The following is a 21,076-nucleotide window of genomic DNA, read 5'->3' as shown; positions in this document are numbered from 1 at the left end:
TACTTAACATACAAGGCCATGTCAAACCCAGAGCTGTTGGACATACTACACTTAAAAAAATCCCAATCCCTCAGAGCTACATGCTCCAGGGATCCAAACCTTGTCATCACAATAAACAAAACATGCTGGAGGGATAGGTTCCTGACCCAGAGACTCCCCAGACTCTGGAATAGATTGCCCATACATGTCAAGCAGAGTGCCTCTTTGGACCTCTTCAAAAGGAACCTTGATGATTGGATGGGAGAAAGGAAATTCACCCCAGGTATCACGTCAGTCGCCCTGTTAGACAGGGGTCCAATGAATTAAATAATGTGGGAAGAAATAGCCAGGGAATTGATATGGCTAGGCTTGTATAGGCCCTAGGGCTGATAGCCTAGTACCAACCTATGAACCTATGAACCTATAAACCTATGAACCTACAGGACAATTGTCAACGGGACAAATGTCCATAGTAATTAATTGCAAGTACACATACCCATTTCATGCATGATGGATTATTTGTGGATTTAGGGTGGGGTGGAGAAATATTACATTAACAACTGCAATTACCTATACATATGCTGTACATTTCTAATAGCTGCAGATATATGCACACTACAGGTCAAGCTACATTTTCCTATGTGCAAACATTAGCATGTTGGTAATGGGGAAGTTACTGCTACATTCATATACCTTGCATTTTTATTCATACATGTTCAGATCTGCCTCTGTTCAGTTACGGCACCCTGCTACTTTTCATTTCTATGGCTCTAGACAACTGTGGATGTTTGGTATTGCATACAAACAAAAATGTCTGCATATTTCTAGGGTACAGCTACATATCCAACTTGTGGGACACACATATTTCTGATCCACTTCTATTTTCTGTGCCTCTCTCTTTCATTTCATGCTGTACTGACTGCAGTATACTTTATTCAGGGGTTAATATAACCTTTCTGGTGTAGCCATACGTCTTTCACACACTGTCACTTCTTTTATATTTACAATTTAGGATGGCACAGGATTATACACTTTCTTGGCATGTTTTACATTATTACAACTAACCTTTCCCACAGTCGCATTTGTGTCAGGCTTCACAGTTTAAACAGATGGATATTACTCAGTTGTACTGAACTTGTGTGTCTGTAATATACTGGCTACTGCAGGTTATGTGCTATTACGTTACCGGTGGGACATCTAGCAGATTCTCTGTTACACTTTTACTTGCATTTCATTATACTAATTGACTACACTACACTGTTTTACAAGCTGTCAGGCATTTTCTTTGGTACAGTTACAAGGAGAGGTCTGCTAACCTGCCTGGTGGCACAACCGCAGGAGCCTATCACCATGGGCTCTGAGATTTGTGGCCCGTACACCTGCAGCTGTAACATATAAATCAAGTAATATTGGTAAACACATCTACAGATTATCAGCTATTTTTCTTTCTTAATAAATGATTAGATGTTACTTAGTAGTGGGGCGTTGGGCATTTGCCAGGCCTCCTGAATCCACCGGGTCAGTATGTCCTGCTTGCGTCGCTTCAGGTCCGCATGGTGGTGACGGACCTGTTCACCAGTCCTTGGAATCCCAGTGGCACTGGTGAGGTCACGAGCCAACCGGTCCCACGCCTCTGCTTTATAGGCTCCCCACAGGACCTGGCCCTGCATGAGTTGGGCCTCGTGATCATGGACAAGGAGCCAGACCATATAGCTGGACTCCTCAATGCCCCACCGCTGTGCTCGAAAGCAACTACCCTCACCTACACCTGACATTCTGGCTGCAGTTACTTTCCACAATCAGTTATGCTGTGTATTCCCACCTGTGGTGCTTATATATGCCGTTTTTCCCGCACTTATGTGTGATTGGCTAGTTTGGAAATGTATCAGCTTCACAAAACCTGCTTTGTCATGCTTCTCTTTGCATTCATTCCTATATAGGTGCTTTTTCTGCATTTCTCAGTACAAATGTCCTGGCTTAGTGCTTCTGTACTTCGACTATGGTGCTTGGTATCCTGGGTTCGAGTCTCAGCATAGCTTTTATTTTGGGTCATGTCTGTCTAGACAGGCTTGGGGATATGTCTGTGTATAGGCTGTTTTAATTCAGCTTGCTCAACGGTGCCCGCCGTTTACCTTGTTTGCATGGGGGTGCACATCGCGCATACGAATTACATTACTTGAAGCGTCATTTGCCTTTTAGCATGCATATTGTGCTCAGCTTGGCTGCTGGCACACGATTGCAGCATGTTAGAGTGCTGCTCAACCCCGGGCACTCAGTTTACACTTGGTCAACCACTGCTCACCTATAGGCAGACACACTCAGCTTGTTAGAGCATAGCTCAGCTATGAGCATGTCTGCATTATTTTTCTTTTATTGTCTCATATTTCTATTACCTATATAGCCCATTTCCTGACATTTTACATAAAATATGTTTATAAATCTGTACATATGTCTCAGGGGATTCTTTCCTGCTTATTTAAAAAAATAGAAAATTGGGATGTTGTCAGGCCTCGAACCGTGCTTGCCTCCTCTTGAGACTACATCTCTACCCCTACGCTATTTCTTCTTGGCTTATTTTGCATATTTAGAGCTTATATGCTTCTTCACTGACTGCTAACTGTGGTTAAGCGGAGGGCACTCCCGCGCACACAAGCGCACTTACTGGCAAACTTTTTTATAATTATTAAAAAAAAAAATAAAGGTTCATTTTTATGTTTATATGTTCATTGTCTGTGGGGGCATGTGTTGTGTTGTGTTTGTTGACATTTCCTTGGGCTCGCTCGTGGGTGTTTACTTTGGGGAATTCTACTCCTCTGGGGGCGTGTCCGTTTCCATGGCACAACCTGTGGACACGCCCCCTTCTTTCTTACACGGACCATGTAAGCCTTTGGTGTGAGTCAGCATGCTCTCATGAGTATGCAGAGCATGCTGACATCACTCCATTTAACTGCAGCCTCCGTGTAAGACTTATAAGTCTTACACGGAGGCTTTGTGAATCCTGCCCGTTATCTTATTTCTCAGAAATTAAGAATAAGAAATACATTTCTCCTCTTTAAAAAGGAAGGGTACTCTGAAAATTCACATTTTCAGATCATGCAATTGACTTTACATAAACTCTTTGTGATAATATCTGTTATCATAGTAAGATTCATTTTCACTGGTACTTGTGGTGAATCTAATCACAAAAGTATTTACATTTTTCCATTTTACAAATGTACTTGCAGAATAATAATATCATTGCACAGAATGAGCATAGAAAATGTAACATAAACAATTACCTTTTATAATTTGATTAATACATTCTTATAGCATTTTTTTCTCCAAAGCAAGCTATATTGAGAATTGGGCCCCACTGCTTTACCATATAATTGCAAGTAATAACCATCAAAAAATTGAAGGAAAATCATAGTAAATGCAAATTCAAGCAAATGCACCAACAAGCCTGCAGCAATAAGAACAACATCTAGAGCCTTTGAATATTTACAAGCACAGATAGCATATTTATGTCTATCAAATGCATCCAAGAATTCTGTGTAGGGTATTCAGAAACAATTAGTTAACAGCATTATGCAAAATAGTATGGTAAGCTGCAACAACACACAGGGAGTAGGAGGTTTGGAGATACATTTAGCATGCCTGTGTTACTGAAGAAATAGTTCTAAATGCATATTATGCAGATTCATTTATACTGATGTGCAAGTGGGCATCATCATGTTAGTGAGAGCCATTTTCTATACTAATCATAAAATCAAATGTATAAAACTAATGAAAAGACCAGTAGCAATCATGGATTCTGAAAGCAAGCATTTTCAGGATACAGGAGATTCATTCACTTTATGATTTTAAGAGTTGTTTTAGCACTAACAGGGCAACATGTACTAGCAGCCACTTTTGGAGAGAGTATCCATACTCTTGTGCACTAAACCTTCTGTATTGCAGATAGAGCCACTAGCAAATGACACATCATTAACTTTAAGACTAGGACATGAATGCAACAATGTGGACACCACATGAAAGTTAGAAGGCTTTTGCTGTCCATACATGAAATTCAGTGGGATGCATGGAATACATATTCCAATGGGCACAAAAGTTTTCACAACATTAAACATCTCTGTTATGAAGACTGTTCGGCATCTGGCAGGTGACACGTTAGGAGTTTTGCAAGCATTTTGTTCATAAATGCTACACTCGTTCCTTGATGCAATGCTGCAATATTTGGAGAACTATATATATATATATATATATATATATATATATATATATATATATATATATATATATATATATATATATATATATAGATTCCATGATGGAGAGAGATATGACATGCAATGACTATGCCTTCATTGGAACAAAATTTCCAGATCAGGCAAATATGATGCACTATCTAACTTTAAAAAGTAATTAGACAATTGGTTAGGTATTCATAAATTCTTCCCAGGAATGACTACTTTATCACTATTTGAAAAAAGATAAGGTCTAAATGGGGCTACTGGCAAGATGTAAATGTCCACATGGCCCAATTCCCTTGTACATTCTATGATTCCTAGATTCTATGTACAGCAGAAAAAAGAACATCTAATATATTTGTACACTATGACACAATCCATTCTCTTATGTCTTAGAAGTAACTAACTACACTCATATTTCCATCAAGGCATATGATATATGGTTCTTCAACCAGAAGGGCTTATATTGCAATACACAGGGTATTATATATAGTGCCATGTGCGCATCATCCAAGCAGTTCCTATAATTCCAATATCTGGCAGTTACATCTACCAGCATTTCATATGGGATGACTTTCTACATGGTCATCTAGTTCTAGTTGGTAGGTGCATGCTTTACTAGCCACAGAGCCTGAAAATGATGCTCCCATGGATGTATGCTACAGACCATTTGTAATGGTGTCCACTGTTGTATATTGCAGATGATACAAGATACATTTGCAACCCTGGATGATGACTCATATAACCATGGTGGAGATGGCATATAGCAACATGTTGTTAAACACTCAGAACATCATTGATGCATGTTCATGTGCATGAAGCCTCATGTTTACTGCTTGGATACATCTGGAAGTGCTCCTCTACATACACCTTAGACCTGCAATAAGATATTCATGGTTTGAGACATATTGCACATTATGGCAGTACACACGCATATAGAACATGTGAACATTGCAATACTGCATAACAAACCTGATGTAGCAGGGGATGAGGTCATTTATTTATTTATTTGTTGATTAACATATATATTGTTTTTGTTGACCAGAAAGGTCTGACTTGGCTGAAAATATTTCCTTTTCATTAAAGGACTGGGGAGAAAAAAAATCCAAGTTGTGAAGAAACTGCAAACACTGTCATCTGTGTTAGCATGTCTGGCAGCAGATTTGTGTATATTCTCAGATTAACTTGTATTGTATGCCAGTATGTCTAATTGTGAAAACGTATACATTTTTAAAAAAATTTGAGGACTTCCCTGTTTATACAGAATGTTTAAAGACTCTGTCAGTCTTTTGATACATTTCTGATTGCAGATGGTTGTGGGGGGGGGGGGTTCTAAAGTACTATGGAGAATCAGCTGATCTCTAGGTGATGTCATTAGAATGTTCCTGGTTGCTAGGTGGTTATTTGAACAGCTGACTGACCAGAAAAAAAAAAATTAAAACAGCTTACTGTTATTTTTTTTTAAAAAAACAAGACAGTTGAGACTGTTAAGCTGAGCAGTTAGTCAAGTGCTGAACAGTTTGTGAAAAGCAGCAGTTAAGAGTTGCTGTCAGTTACAGTGCTGTGCAGTGATACCCCCCCCAAAAAAGAGAACTCACCAAAAACCTTAAGACTGTCTTTGCCTTGTTGTTATGCTTTAGATTAGATCAGGGAGAGTATTTTCTAGTTAGATTAGGCACATTTAGTTATGTAGATAGAGTTTTTCTAAAATGATGGACTTTTATCCAACGGTTTAATTTTATATTTCTGGTGATTGAGTTCTTGTAATAATTTTACTTATTATTAAATCTTTTTCATTACTTTACATTGTGACTGGAAATCAGTGTATTCTTTAGAGAATAGAAAGTGCTTATACCTGTTTCATACTCCCCAGTTCAACTCGAAGGCCTGTCCATTTTCTGGTCATAGCTATCATTTATTTTGATATTCAATTTTGAATAATTAATCACCCTTTGAAGGGTATGTAGACCTGTCTGACTCTGGTGGCAGCAATACCATTTGTACTGAAGAGGGAACACAGCTGGAAATCTTTGTCTGACTTCCCATAAGTGAGTGTGTGAGATTTAAATTTATTTTGAGTGTGAGTGACTCAGAGGTCTTAAACTAGAATACATTGCTCTGAGGTGTATACTGAGGGAATACATTTGGGGTGGACAGAGGTATATAGTCCAATCCCAGGAAAAAGAGCATGTTCCTGTTGTGCTCTTAAGAGAATTTTTGGAATTTCCCTCCTGTGTGTTCTGTGCTCTGGAGTTTTCCATGGCACTCCCACAGTAGAGTCAGTGGTGAAGATTAAAGCTCCTTAATTACTGACCCAGGTTTTAAGTGGGTGACATCATATTTAATTGCTGGCAGTCCAGTGAGATATTAGTCAGATGTCACATTTTAATAGGTGGCAGCCTAGTGGGATTTTTAACTGAATTCCAATAGCCTGTGGGTAGTTGTCACTAAGGCGTGTACTCTTGACAGCCAGAAGGTAAACATTCAGAATTTCAATCTACCACAGTTTTATTTATTATTATTTTTAGTTAGATAGTCAGGGATAACAGGGAAGGATGTCAGAAGAAGATTTTAGCAAGCTGACAAAGAGCCAGTTGGCTAAGGAGTGTGAAGCCAGAGGGCTGTTGCATGCCAGCCTGATCAAGGAAGCCATGATTTCAGCCTTGGTTGCAGCTGCAGCTCAGACCAGCTGTTCAGAGGATATCCATTTTAGTGTTGGTGATACGCAGCCTGCCGAGACAAGACAGTCCACATTTTCTTCAGAGGACTTGAAACTCCATCTAGAGTTAAGGAAACTGGAACTGGAGGTTGATGAAAGGGAGATAATGCAATGTCTGGAGGCTGAGGAAGGGAGAAGCAGTGCCAATATGAAGTGGAGACTAAACAGCTAGAGGCCAAAGAGAGACTGAGGTGTTTGGAAGCTGAGGATGACAAGAGACAGCATCGGCATGAAATGGAGCTTCAATCCCTTCCAGAGGGTCATGGAGGCAATACGGAAAGGAATAACTGGACCACAGAAGCTGTAATGGTCAGTAAACATTTTCCTTAGTACATGGATGGGGATGACTTTAATAGTTTTATTCATATTTTTGAGCGGGTATACAGATAATATGATGTTGACCATGAACTTTGGGTTCGGCTTCTGACTCCCTTACTCCATGGTAAAGCTGTTCTGGTTGTAGCAAAGTTAAATGATGTAGATTGTTTGAATTAGTTAAAGTTAAGAACTGTCTTCTAGTTTGTTTTAAACTACCACCTGAGTCTTATAAAAAAAGTTTTGTGAACATAAACATAAGGCAGATGAAAGTGTACATGATTATATTGCTGACTTAAGTACTTACTTTCACAGATGGGTGAGTGGGTTTTAGGTCACCGGTTTTGAGGGACTGGCAGACCTTTTGGTGAGGGAACAAGCCCTCAATGCTTTGTCTGATGACATTAGAGTCTGGTTAGCAGACCATGAGTGCAATTCTGCAGAGGAGTTGGGGAGAAAAAGGCATCTATAGTTGGCAAGCTGAACACCACTGCATAGGAAATGGATACCTAATGTGGTACATGGACATAAGAGAACCCATGGGGGACAGTCTATACCACTCCAGTAGAGAACACCAGTAACAGAGGAAACTACTAATCCAAGTGCATGGTTAGGACTTAGATGTTTCAAGTGTAACCAGAGGGGCTACATAGCAGCCAAATTTCCATTGAGGCAAGGTGAGAAATAGAAAATGAGGGAGCCAGTAAGTGGGGATGACAAAATGCCAGTGGTAAGTTGTTTAGAAACAACTGGGCTGCCAATTTATCTCCAAAATTTCTATCCTATTTTAGCAGATGAACAACAGGTAACTGCTAAGAGGGACACAACTTCTGATATAACCATTGTGAGGCCTGCAGTGGCTAGAGAAGAGCATACTTGCTTGGCAGTCCAATCCAGTGAGACTATTGGGAGGAACCCAGTTCCAAATACCTTTAGCAAGGGTTCTCTTTGACTGGTAGGGTGGAAAAGGAAGCAAGCAAGTTGGTGTGTTCAAAGATTTTTGTGCTGCTGTCCTGACAAGGAATGACTTTGACGATGCAGTACCTTGTGTACATGCAGTGACATGCAGTCAGGCTTGGAGACAGGCATGTAGATCCGGTAGTCTGTGAGAGACCCAGAAAGATCTCATACAGGGACTCAAGTCGATAGTGACCTCTCCTTTGACAACCATGTTGCCAAAGTGGTCAGAAAGACTTTCTACCTTACCCATCTCATCATGAAGGGATTCTCATCCAGATCAAAGGAGGTCATTGCACCTCTATATTCCTCCCTTATCAGGCCCATGATTGAATATAATGCTCCATTTGGGATGTACCTCACCCGGCACATACAACAACTCGAATGACCCCAGAAGTGCCTCACCAAGAGGATCATGGGTCTCAAACATATGCCTTATCCAGCTAGATTAAAGAAACTCCAGCTCTATTCGGTGGCATACCGCCTGCTCAGAGGTGATTTGTGCCTAACATATAAGGCCATGTCCAACCAAGAACTGATGGATATGCTCCATCTTAAAAAATCCAAATCCACCAGAACCACGCGAGCTAAAGATTTCAACCTCTGCACAAATATGAATAAGACATGCTGGAGGGATAGATTCATAACACAGAGGTTACCCGTACTCTGGAACAAAATCCCAGTTCATGTGAGACAGAGCCCTTCATTGGCACTGTTCAAGAAAAATCTTGATGCATGGATGGGAGATCGTAAGTTTACCTGGGGAGTCACCCCAGTGTCACTACTAGACAGAGGTATAGTATACTAAATATTGGGGTCCCACATGTGTCACTACTGGAGAGGCACAGCTATATAATACGGGGTGGCGGAAGCCACATCACTATTGGTTAGGCTTGTAAATGCCCCAGGGCAGATAGCCTAGTACACTGCTATGAGACTATGAAACTAAGAAGGTGCTATCTGGTAGCAGTAAGTCTAAAAGTGAGCTACAGCTGTTGGGAGGCACTGATGTTCTCTTGGACATGGTAACTGCAAGGACAGAGAGGTGTGATAGTACTCATAGTGACAGTGAGGTACAGCTGTTGGAAGATACTAAGCTTCCTGCAAAGGGGGAACTTGGGAGGGTCACAAATGTTGAGCTGAGACAGACCTCAAACTCTACCTTACAAAGCTTGAGGGAGATGAATAAGGAAGCACCTGAGGATCAAGGAAGAGGGAAGTCTGTATACGAGAACAAAGGTTTGTTGTATAGAAAGTGGACTCCTAAGGAAGGGCTGGAAGGGGAAGTAGTACAGTAGATCAGTTGGGAAAATATAACTGCATGATATACAACTAAGAATAATTGGAGCAAATTGCTGACATATAACAAATATAAATATGTATGTAAGGAAATTAAGAGAGCTATGTGAGAATGGAGTATGAGATTGTTGTTGTACTGTCAGTCAAAGAGAATACTATGTGATGACAGAGTATTGTCTTTACAGTTGTGTACTCCACGTGAGATACTCATCCTGCCACTGTAATATTCTCCTATGAGACCCATCACTTAATACAATAATTCTTTTGTTATGAATACATTGAAGCATATTGTTCAACTAGAAGGATCACAAAGATAACTTACCATGAAAATGAAAGACCTTAAACTTTTCACCTACCCCAACAGATTAGCACAACCCCTCCTTATACTCAGTAGTCAAGTATCTGCTCTGTGATGACCTGTGTCTAGATTTTTGAACCACGAAAGACACGATCCCTTTTGACCTCCTATTTATTTTTTTATTTTTATTTTTTTTTTATTTTATTTTTAATACCAGTGGCTTTACAGACACCCACACTAGCAAAATAAATATACACCAGCAAATAAATAAGATCCACTAAAGAAATAGATTTGTAACCACGTATTCTCAGATTGTGGAATAAGGTACTACAGGTTAATCTAAACACTACTTTGACTACCTTTAAGTCTAGTCTTGATGACTGGATGGGTAGGCATAAATTTTTACCAGGGCTATAGTGTGAGAGATAAGCACTATGAAGTGTTCGAAAAGGGAGGCACGGTCATTTAAAGTGTGTCTAAAGGTGTACATGCCTATGCATCTTGTGGTCCTTCTGCTCACTTGCTTAATATTGTCCCTATTTTCCTATGTAGATATGGGCAAAATACACTGAGACACTAGCAAAAAGGTAATGCCAGTCACTATGGCTCATGACAAGGATGACATTGAATAAAACTGATGCATAAATTAATGCAACCAGGCTGTACATTGCAGTGTCATAATCATCATCATTCACCCTCCTTTTACCCATTTTCTATATGAGGTCAGAGTATTGTGGCAACCCTTGCATTCTTTCTTGATTCAGTGCCACTGTCCTACCTCCTTCAGTGGTCATTCTTCTCTCATGTAATCCATCCATCTCATTGCTGGACATCCCAATTTTCATTTACCTTCTTCCTGTCTCTTTCACATTCTCTTCACCAAATTATCTTCGGCTTTCCTGCACATAAACCTGAACCTCTGTAATCTGCTCTCTTGGACATTTTCTGCAATTGGAGTTACTTTGCTTCTGCTCTCATATCCTCATTTTTTTCTGTCCTACAGTATGCATCTCACCCCTCCATCTCAGGCACGTCATTTCTTATTTTTCACGGTTGCTCTACCTTTACTGCCCAGGTTTCTGCTCTATACAATAATATTGGTTGCATCAATGTTTGGTACACCTTCTTTTCAGGATCTTTGTCACTCTTTTGTCATACACTATCCTTGATAATCTGTGTTAGTTACCTGTAGCTGCCCCTCCCCCAATTCTAGCTTTGACCTCCTTATTCAGACTCTCCTTCTCCTCAACCATCCCTGTCAGGTGTTTGAAGCTGTTAACCTGTTCTACTCCTTTCCATTCTCTCTAATCTTCATATTTTTTGACTTCCCCATTTGCTGTCATGAGAAATCTCTTGTCTGTCCTCAGTTTCATCTCATGTACTTTCAGTTTTGCATTCTATTCTCCTATCATTTGCAGAAGTTTTTGTTCAGAGTCTGCTTGCAATGTTACATTGTCTGCACGTTGAAGCCTTACTGATCTACATCCTCTAACTTGTTTGCTAATATAGTCCATCAACTGCATAAACAGCAGTGGTCTCACAGCTAAACCCTGATGCACACCTACAACCAATGGGAACTCCTCTTTGCTTCTGAACAATGTCCATACTTTTCTCATTGGGTCTTTATATACAGCCAATACTAATTCTGCCAATATATCTGGGACTTTGAACCTTTAAAGGACAGCCCAAAATCAGTTTTCTTGGGACCTTGTCAAATGCTTTTTCCAATAATAGGAGCACCCAGTTAGAATCTTTCTTCTCGATTATCTGTCTCACTGCAAAATTGGATCAGTTGTGCTGCATCCTGATTGACTCCAAACAGCTCATCTCCAATTGTACATTTTACTACTCTGCATATTTGTTCATCAGTCACCTTCTCCAATAATTTATTGCAGTATGCCAGGAGTTTGATACCTCAATACTGCTCACAGTTATGAATGTTCCCTTTGCTCTTAAATACTGGTTCTAGAATGCTTATTGTCCAGCTATCTGGAATATATGTTTCTCTTCATGGTACTACCCTAGGGATGATTTCTACAATAAATCAACCAACATCTTGATTATATTTGCTGAAATCTCATCTGTGTCTGCTGCTTTCCATTAATTAATTTTTCTTAGTTCTGTTCTTACTTCTGCTGTGGTGAACTCCTCTCGGGTTCTTACATTGATATGTGAGTATTAGACTAACTTAATCAAAAGACCATTTTAAGCCTAGCCAATAACCTCAGGTCAAAATCATACCCTGTACATTGTTTTATGAGGTGAATTCTTAACCATTATGCCAAACCTACCTGCCTTATGCCAAACTCACTCCGCTTCTTCCTCTTTCATCATAGGCTCTGTCTATGGCAGTACAACATTTGTAGTGTCATTCATAAACTGCTGGAAGTATTCTTTCCATTTACCTTTGATGTTCTGTGGAATAGAGCGCAGATTGTTGCTGGCATCCCTTATAATGGGTGTTGTCTTTATCTCTCTGTCTTTTTCTTGCAACATGATAGCGTTTCTTTGTGCCATCTGCAGTCACTTTCCAGAAGCTGGTAGGGTGCCTCTGATCTCTTGTTCTTTGTTATTGAAACTGTTCTCTTAGCTTCCCTGTAAGCTAATCAGTAAGCCTTCTTAGCCTGATCTGTCTTTTCTGTCTCTCACTTTTTCTGGCACCACTGAAAGAATTATCATGGAAATGATCAATGATGACATAGGAAACTCCAGACACTGAACACAACTCAATTTGGTTTTATCAAGGGCATGTCAGGCCTGCTCAGTGCTGGATTTTTGGAGAATGTCACCAAAGCAATGGATGGGGGCAAAATGGTTTACACTGCCTACCTTGACCTAGCCAAGGCACTTGACACAATACTCCACTGGGCCACTGTTGACAATTCAAGAGGTTAGATATAAACCCTTATGTCACCCAGTGAATAACCAACTGCCTCACAGACAGGACCCAGGAAGTTAGAATTGGGGAGTCCACCTCTACAGAGAATTCAGTTTCAAGCAGACCTCCTCAGGGGTCAGTCTTGGGGCCACTACTTTTTGGTATTTATTTCTCTGAAGTCAAGGGCAATGTCAATGTCTTTGGCTGACTAAATTTGCAGATGATTGGAAAATTAGGAGCACTTATGGAACCCCCACTTACACAAATGTTCTCCAGGAATGGTTGGCACAGACAAATAACTGGCGTCAGAACCATGGACTAAAACTAAATGGCAAGAAATGCATAGCAGTACCCTTCAGGAAGTCATCCATCCCTGGTAACTATCATACTGACAACACAATCTTAAGAGTTGACCTAGTAGTCAGAGACTGAGGGACACACATACACAGTAATATAGCCTTTAAACATCACATGTCTACAGTAGTGAGGAAATCATTCTATGTTTTGCAATTTATAAACACAGATATGGCATCTAGGTCCAAGGAGGTCATTGTTCCACTGTATTTAGCATTCATCAGACCTATCACTGTGTACAATGCCCCCTTTGGTATGTACCTAACCAGAAACATTCAACAACTGAAATGTCCCCAGATGTTCTTCACTAAAATAATACGGGGCATAAGTAACATGTCCTATGCAGACCATCTCAAGAACCTATCCTTGTATTCTGTATCCAACATGCTGTTGAGGGGAGATCTATGCCTGCCATACAAGGCCCATTGATGCAGTGTTCTTGGTCTTAGAGAGAAAATTAAGGAGCTGTTCTGTAGTGATAGTAGGGGGAATTATATTTGATGATATTTCCTGAGGGAAGGTTGAGGGGGGAGACAGCGGTAAAGCTGGAGCTGAATGTATCAGCCAGGAGGTTTGCTATATATTCTGGCTCAGTATAGGTGGCTCCATTTACAATGAGCTCTGCACACAATTGTGTATTGCCTTTGAAGTTGCAGACATAGCTAAAGAATGCTTTGTGGTTGTCCTTGGCCTGGGAGGCTAAACTTGTCTCAAATTTAGCTTTGGTAGGGGGGCGTGGCTAGGATGCTGAACTGATAGCTGCACTTCATTTCAGCTCTCTTACCTCATCACTATTCCTGACAGGAATTTTACAAAAAAATATTTAATTTGAAGAAATATTTACTACTAACTTATTTTTAACAACTTCGAGCATCTACAGGAAAATTTTCATTGTCAGAACTTTAATAATTCCTGTCAAATTAATTACTGGGAAATCAACACCAATATCAGCTTTACAATATGAGTCATCTTAGGAATTCAGCCCAAGACTCTTCTCTCAAAAAGGATCTACAATCTCTTATAACAAATATACAGGAACTCACAATTAAAATTGACAAAATGGACAATAAAGAAGATACTTTTAAAGAAAAGTGCTCACAACAACTAGAACAACTTCAGGAAATGTTTACTCAGCAGAAAGGACAGATATCACTTATTGAACAGTCACTAAATGACATTGACACCAGTGTCCAAATAGAAGAACAACAAACTGAATTCTTATTACAACAGAATACTTATTTGCCAGAAAAGATTTATGATATGGAAAATCGAACAAGAAGAAATAATATCTGAATATATGGTCTACCAGAAAAATCTGAAGGGGACAATATGATAAACTTTCTTACCACCTGGATACCAAATGTAGTAAAATTACCTGAAGCTCTTTCGTATGGTATAGAACATGCACATAGATCACTAGCAGCACCTGGAAATACTTCTTCTCCAAATAAGAACAAACTGAGGTCCATAATTGTGAGACTTTTTTCTACACAAGATAAAGATCTGATATTAAGAAATGCTTGGGCAAATTCTCCCATCAAATACAATGATACATTAATCAGATATGACGACGATTACTCTATAAATGTGGTTTCAAAAAGAAAGGAATTTCTACCAATAATAAAAGCCTTGAAGAAGCAATTCAAAACCCATCTTTTATTTCCAGCAAGACTGAGAATTATCCTACCAAATGGAATAAAAATCTTTGAAACAGTAGATTCAGCAATAAAATACCTTACCAACAATAACATCCTAACACAATAAGAATCTATGGACAATTAGTACTCCAAAGAGAAATGCTGAAGTAAACAACTGGAAGACTGTTGAACAAAAGAAAAAAAAATAAAGGACAGATAATCTTATATGTTTTATATTCTGTAAAAGTTAAAATAATAATACAAACAACAAAAGAAAAGTTCTTTATGTCCTCAACTCAATCTGAAATAGGTACTGTTTTCTATTATACTTTAAATGTTAAAGTTAATATAAATTCAAGTACATTTAACACAATCACTCAAGTATATTAAGCATAATTTAAATATTACTTCTTTTTTTATTATTTATCCATCAAATACAATGATACATTAATCATATTTGACAACGATTACTCTATAAAGGTAAAAATATTAATTTACCTAAACAGATTAATCAACACATAGCAAAGTTTTCAATATTTTTATGATTAGTTTCTTTTCTCTTATATATAAAGTCTTCATTAACATATACTGTTCTATAGAGTTAATAGCTGTATTCCTTAATAGATATAGTAAGCCCTGTTGTAAACTTTGTTATCAGTTATATCTCTGACTACATATTTTTCTAAAAGACAAAAGTGTTCTTGTTTGGGTAAACAGCAGAGAAGGGAGAGAATGTGTTATGATAGATACGAAGTGTTTCAGTTTGGAATTATCATAAGACTAATTTAAATAGTCTTAAAACTGTTTTGTTTCAGTTCATTTGTCTATGTTGATGTACAGTAAGGCAGAATTTGTTCTGCGAGATGTTTTGTGGCTTCAAGCCAATTATGATGGGGTTCTGGACATCCAGAGTTCAGTTACAGTTCTGCCGATGTTTGAATGTCCCGTTATGTTCTGCCCTTTGATAGTGTATATCATAGCATGCTTGAAATGCATTCTTTGTAATGTGAAAACTATAAGAGTAGGCTAGAGCAGTCATGTGAATAGTAGTTAATCTTGCCAGAATTAAAAAAACAAAACAAACAAAAAAAAAAACACATACCCTTTCCCGCTTGGTTCTCAAAACAGCCTTACAGTCACGAATGGTATTAGAAGCACAAGCTCCATATATTGTTGACATTTTTCATGTTTTTGCTTATGTGTGTCATCCCCTGGCTTTATCTAACTGACGCTCATCCAGGTAGCATGCTTGTTTCATTTTTAAAATAACATGGCCATTATTCATACACCTACAACCACAAGATATTCCTCAGTGCTTTTCCGTTGTTGGGGCAACAATTTCGTTGTGGTGCTGAAAATTCTCAGGAACCACATTGCTTTTATGTATTTCATGTTTATATTAAGTACTTTCCATCTTACTTTACAAACGCAGGGATGCACTTATTTCTTAACTGCACAGAGAACAGCATTTTGAGAGAAGTATGCAGTTTTAAAACAAACACAGAGATATATACATTAGTAAGACAATACATTTTTAAACTACAATCTTGATCTTCATAAATTAGCATTTCCTTAAGCTTTCTTGAATTGTCCATGTTCTGGATGACACTAATATTGCATTCTCTCTGCATACTTTCATTTTAAACTCCACCCTCACTCACCACCCAGATTGTGTGTTCATAGTATACATGTTCCTTTCTCCTCTATTTTTTAATGTATATATGATAACTTTTTATCACAAAATAGGTCTGCTAGCTGCCATAACATTTTTATCCCCTCTATTCCCCTTCCCCTAAATTGCCTCAGTAGTTATTACAAAGTTGCAATAGGTATATATGCATTCAAGAACACCTTAGGGAGACTTAATTCATTCTGCTGCTGTAAGATGCTGTGAATCTTTTACTTCACCAATATAGAGAACTAAATCTTCACTGACACTAGCTATGGAGGTGAATAATGGTTTTATTAAATGAGCCTGAGAAGCAAATCAAAAGCTGATGACTTTCTGTATACCTCATTGTACATAGAAAAGCAACAGAAATTTAATGTCACTCAGCAGAAAGGAACTTAATGTTGGATTGTATATGAAATAACAAAAAAGTAGATTTCACTGGTTACCAATGAATAATATATACGTCTTTATTTATTTATTTATTTATTTATTTATTTGTGTTTTGTTAATTAATAACAAATAAGGTTTTAGTTAGTTATGTATATATGCATACATCCATGTTTGTGTATTTATATTGCTTTATATATTTGTATATTTATATTGCTTTTTTGACAATGGAAGTCTGAATGGGTAGAACCCCCCTCCTTTTTCAATGGAGAAAAAAAAAGCTATGATTTGACTATCACTGATTGTTGGAGTCTGTCAGATCTTTTCTTCTGATGACCGGTTTAGCAAATTCAGTTTAGTTACAGGGGTTGAATGGGTGATAGCTCAACTGCCTTCTTCTTTCATGTGTCCCAAAAATTAAAAAAATAAATTCTGATGTCGATAACATGACTATGAAATGTTGTATTTGCCTTTCACCCAAGATGCTCTGGTGACACGTTCATTATGGAACATCCTTTTCTCCAGACATGATATTTGTTAAGCACAGTGTATGACTTGCACAGTAAATATCTGGAAATTCAGCAATGGTGTTCAAATCCTGGGGACTACTTCTCCCTTTTATACATTAAACATACTCTCCTTACCTAATGGTGATGTGGTTAAATCCAAAAGATGAAAATATAATGGGGGCATTGCAGGCTTTTGTTATGGGCTCATTCCATCCCAGCCACACTAATTCTTCCGTAAAGCTAAATAACTCAAAGCCTTGCTGTCATTCTTCTTCCTGCAGTTTTAGGACATTAATTAAACCTTGCTCAATTGATGTTGTAGTCAGAGACTCACTTATCTGTCAATTGTTTAGATTTTCACAGAGTGTATAATTCTATATATTTTTTTTGTAAAAAATATTGTTGAACATGAGAAAATGTTTATTAATACTCTACACTATTTTGAAATTATATTACCTTAGTCTAAATGTTTTGTACCTTTTTGAAACCTGATTAGAAACAAGTATTACTGAATTCCAATAATATAAAGAGAAAAAGAATATACTTATATATTTTAGCTGATTATATTATTTTCATATATTATTTATGTGTCTTTGTTTATAAATAAATAATATATGAAAATAATATAATCAGCTAAAATATATGTGTCTTTGTTTACCACGGTGGTGGTGCTGTGGTAGCATTTTTACCTCACAGTAAGACGCTGACTGGTTCGACTCTCAGCTAGAGCATCTTCTGCGTGGAGACATGCATGAATGGGCGTACCTTCATTGAAGGTTGTGCATTAGGGCTGGCAACTCAGCCTGTAAAAGTCAACTGCCAATCATTAGTGGACCGGAGTTCCACTGTGGTGACCCCTAACTGGGAAAAGCTGAAAGACACAACAACAACATTTATGTGTCTTTGTTTAAAACTAAGAGGATAAGCGAAACTGATCCAAACATTATTTGTGAGGGTAGAAAGTTTGTTTGGTTAGATTCTCTAATCAAACAAAGAGGTATATTACCTCATAGTCATAGGGAATGGCTTTTAAGGTTAAGAATTACAAGTTCAGAACTTTTATTGTTTTTAATGATCACTTTGGTGTCAGTCAGAAACATGCAAAAACTATACAGTAAAAACATTTTTAAATTCTTCATCCAAGATAGAATAAAAAATAAACAATATTTACATAAAATCACATATAAAACCAACTCAAAACTAGGAAATGAAATGTTTATCCATAAATGTTAATGGTCTGAATAATAGTAATAAAAGAAGAAGTCTATTCAAATACATAAATTTACATAAACCACAAGTAGTCTTTTTACAAGAGACACACATATTAGATAGAGACATAACCAACTTAAATATCAATAATTACACAGTATTAATAAGTTCTCAATATAAAACAAAAAAGAGGAGTAGCTATACCTCTTCGCAATACTACTATAACACCTAAAATAATTACTGCTCATCAAGATACATCAGGAATGTTTTGTCTAGCTTCAATAGAGTTAAATAAAAGAATCTATACTTTAGTAAATCTATACTGGATTCCAGGACTAGGATTAAAAACAGTTAAACAGCACTTTGAAGGAATAATTCATCTAAGGGTAGACTGATACTGGCAGGAGACATCAACTGTATAATAAATGAAAAAGATACAGATTCTAAATCTAAAAGAAGAAAACAACCTATCTCCAAGGCACCTTTGAAATTTATAGATACACTATATTTAAAAGATATAAACAAATTTTCATAACCAGACTCACTAATCTTTTCATTTTATTCTCATTGATATAGAGCTAACTCTAGAATAGATAGAACATGACCTAATAGCAAAAAATGACAAAGTCAAAATTGTAAATTGTCCCTTATCTGATCATAATGCCATAGTCTTTGAGATAGATCTTACACCTTTTCATTCAAATCCCATTACTAGGATACCTTCCTATATCACAAAATTGACAGAATTTAAAGAATTTTATGAAGAAACAATCAAAAACTTTCTAGAAATAAACTACACAGGTGATATTTCAGAATATATATGTCTGGGATTCATTAAAGGTAGTTACATATGGGGAAATATTATCCTGGTACATAAATAAAAGGAAGTCATGGAATAAAGATATGCTAGACTTACAAAACAAAGCAGATGAATTGAAACTGGAAATACAAAAGGACAATACTACTCAAATTCAAGAACTTACACAAATCAATAAGAAATATGCAGAATTGTTACATCATAAGATTATGATTAACTTAGAAAAGATAAAAATAAACTCATACTCTACCAATCCAGCACACCTGAGACACTTAACTAATAGAACAAAAAAAATCAAATCTAAACAAATAAAAGAAATATTTATTCCTAATATTAATAAAAGAGTTACAGATCTAAATGATATTTTATAAGCATTCAGACTTCAATTTAACTTTGATAATTCCCTAAACTCCCAAGATACACCTACCAAGGATATAAAAAAATACTTAGAAAATAATATTCATATTAAATTAACACAAGAACAAATAGACATTATAAACAAACCAATCAATATGACAAAATTAAAATCATAAATTAAAAAGCTCAAGACAAATAAAGCACCTGGCCCAGACAATATGCTACCAGAAATGTATAAATTAATACCCAATCAAGCCATATCCTTACTATTAAAAGTATATGATATAGCCAAAAAAGATTTGAACATACCACCCTCTTGGAAATATTCATTGATATCTCCAGTTATCAAACCAGATAAAGATGAGAAGCAGTGCTCTTCATATAGGCCAATATCATTACTCAATATAGACTATAAGATGTTTATGGCTATATATGCAGATAGGATCAAACAGTTTCTTCCTTTCTTAATTCACAAAGATCAAACAGGTTTTATTAAAGGAAGAAACACTTCAGATAATATTAAAATAATACTAACATTAATAGACTATAGCAAACATAGAGTCCTAGATTTAAATGTAATCTCATTAGATATTAATAAAGCTTTTGATTTTGTTAACTGGAAATTTTAATAACCTTAGCCAAATACTATATGAAAAATCTACTGGATATGTTAAATTAGGATCACATAGATCAGGCCCTATAACAATCAAAAAGGGAAGGTTGCCCTTTATCACCATTGTTATTTGCATTACTCATAGAACCCTGTGCAAATCAAATCAGATCAAGCAATAACATAAAGGGCATATGTATTCATAAAACGTTAAACCTTAAAATCCAACTCTTTGCTGATGACATACTTTTAACTCTCTCAGATGCCAATGAGTCTTTGAATGGTCTATTTAATTCCATGAATAAATTTCAAAATATATAAACAAAAGATTTTCCAAATATATAGTAACAGAAAATAAATTATTATACCTGGGAATAAATCTACTCAATGAATTACAGATTCTCTAATATTTAACTATAATAAAATACTAGACAAAATAGAACAAACAACTGGTTACTGGGATAAATACATCTTTTCAACAGTAGACAGATTATATCTTATTAAATCAATCATATTTCCCAAAATATTATACTTAATACAAAACTTTTCATTGCCACCTCCCAAATATATTATTTAAAGATACAATAAACTAATTTAAAATTTTCTATGGTTTCCAAATAAACCCCATATAGCCTTAAATAAGCATTTACCTGATTGGGGAGATGGTGGAATTAATTTACCGGATATTGATTTATATATTACCTCTGTTATTAAAAATATAACACTATGGTTAAATAATTTATACACACCTATATGGAAACAAGCTTATGAGCAGATTTGCATAGAATTTAATCACAATCATATACAAGGCAATTTAACTGTAATATCATCACCCCTTATATGGATGTTA

Source organism: Protopterus annectens, chromosome 1.part1 (genome assembly GCF_019279795.1).
Source record: "Protopterus annectens isolate FY-2018-M chromosome 1.part1, PAN1.0, whole genome shotgun sequence".
Lineage (NCBI taxonomy): Eukaryota > Metazoa > Chordata > Ceratodontiformes > Protopteridae > Protopterus > Protopterus annectens.
This window is presented reverse-complemented; position numbering follows the sequence as displayed.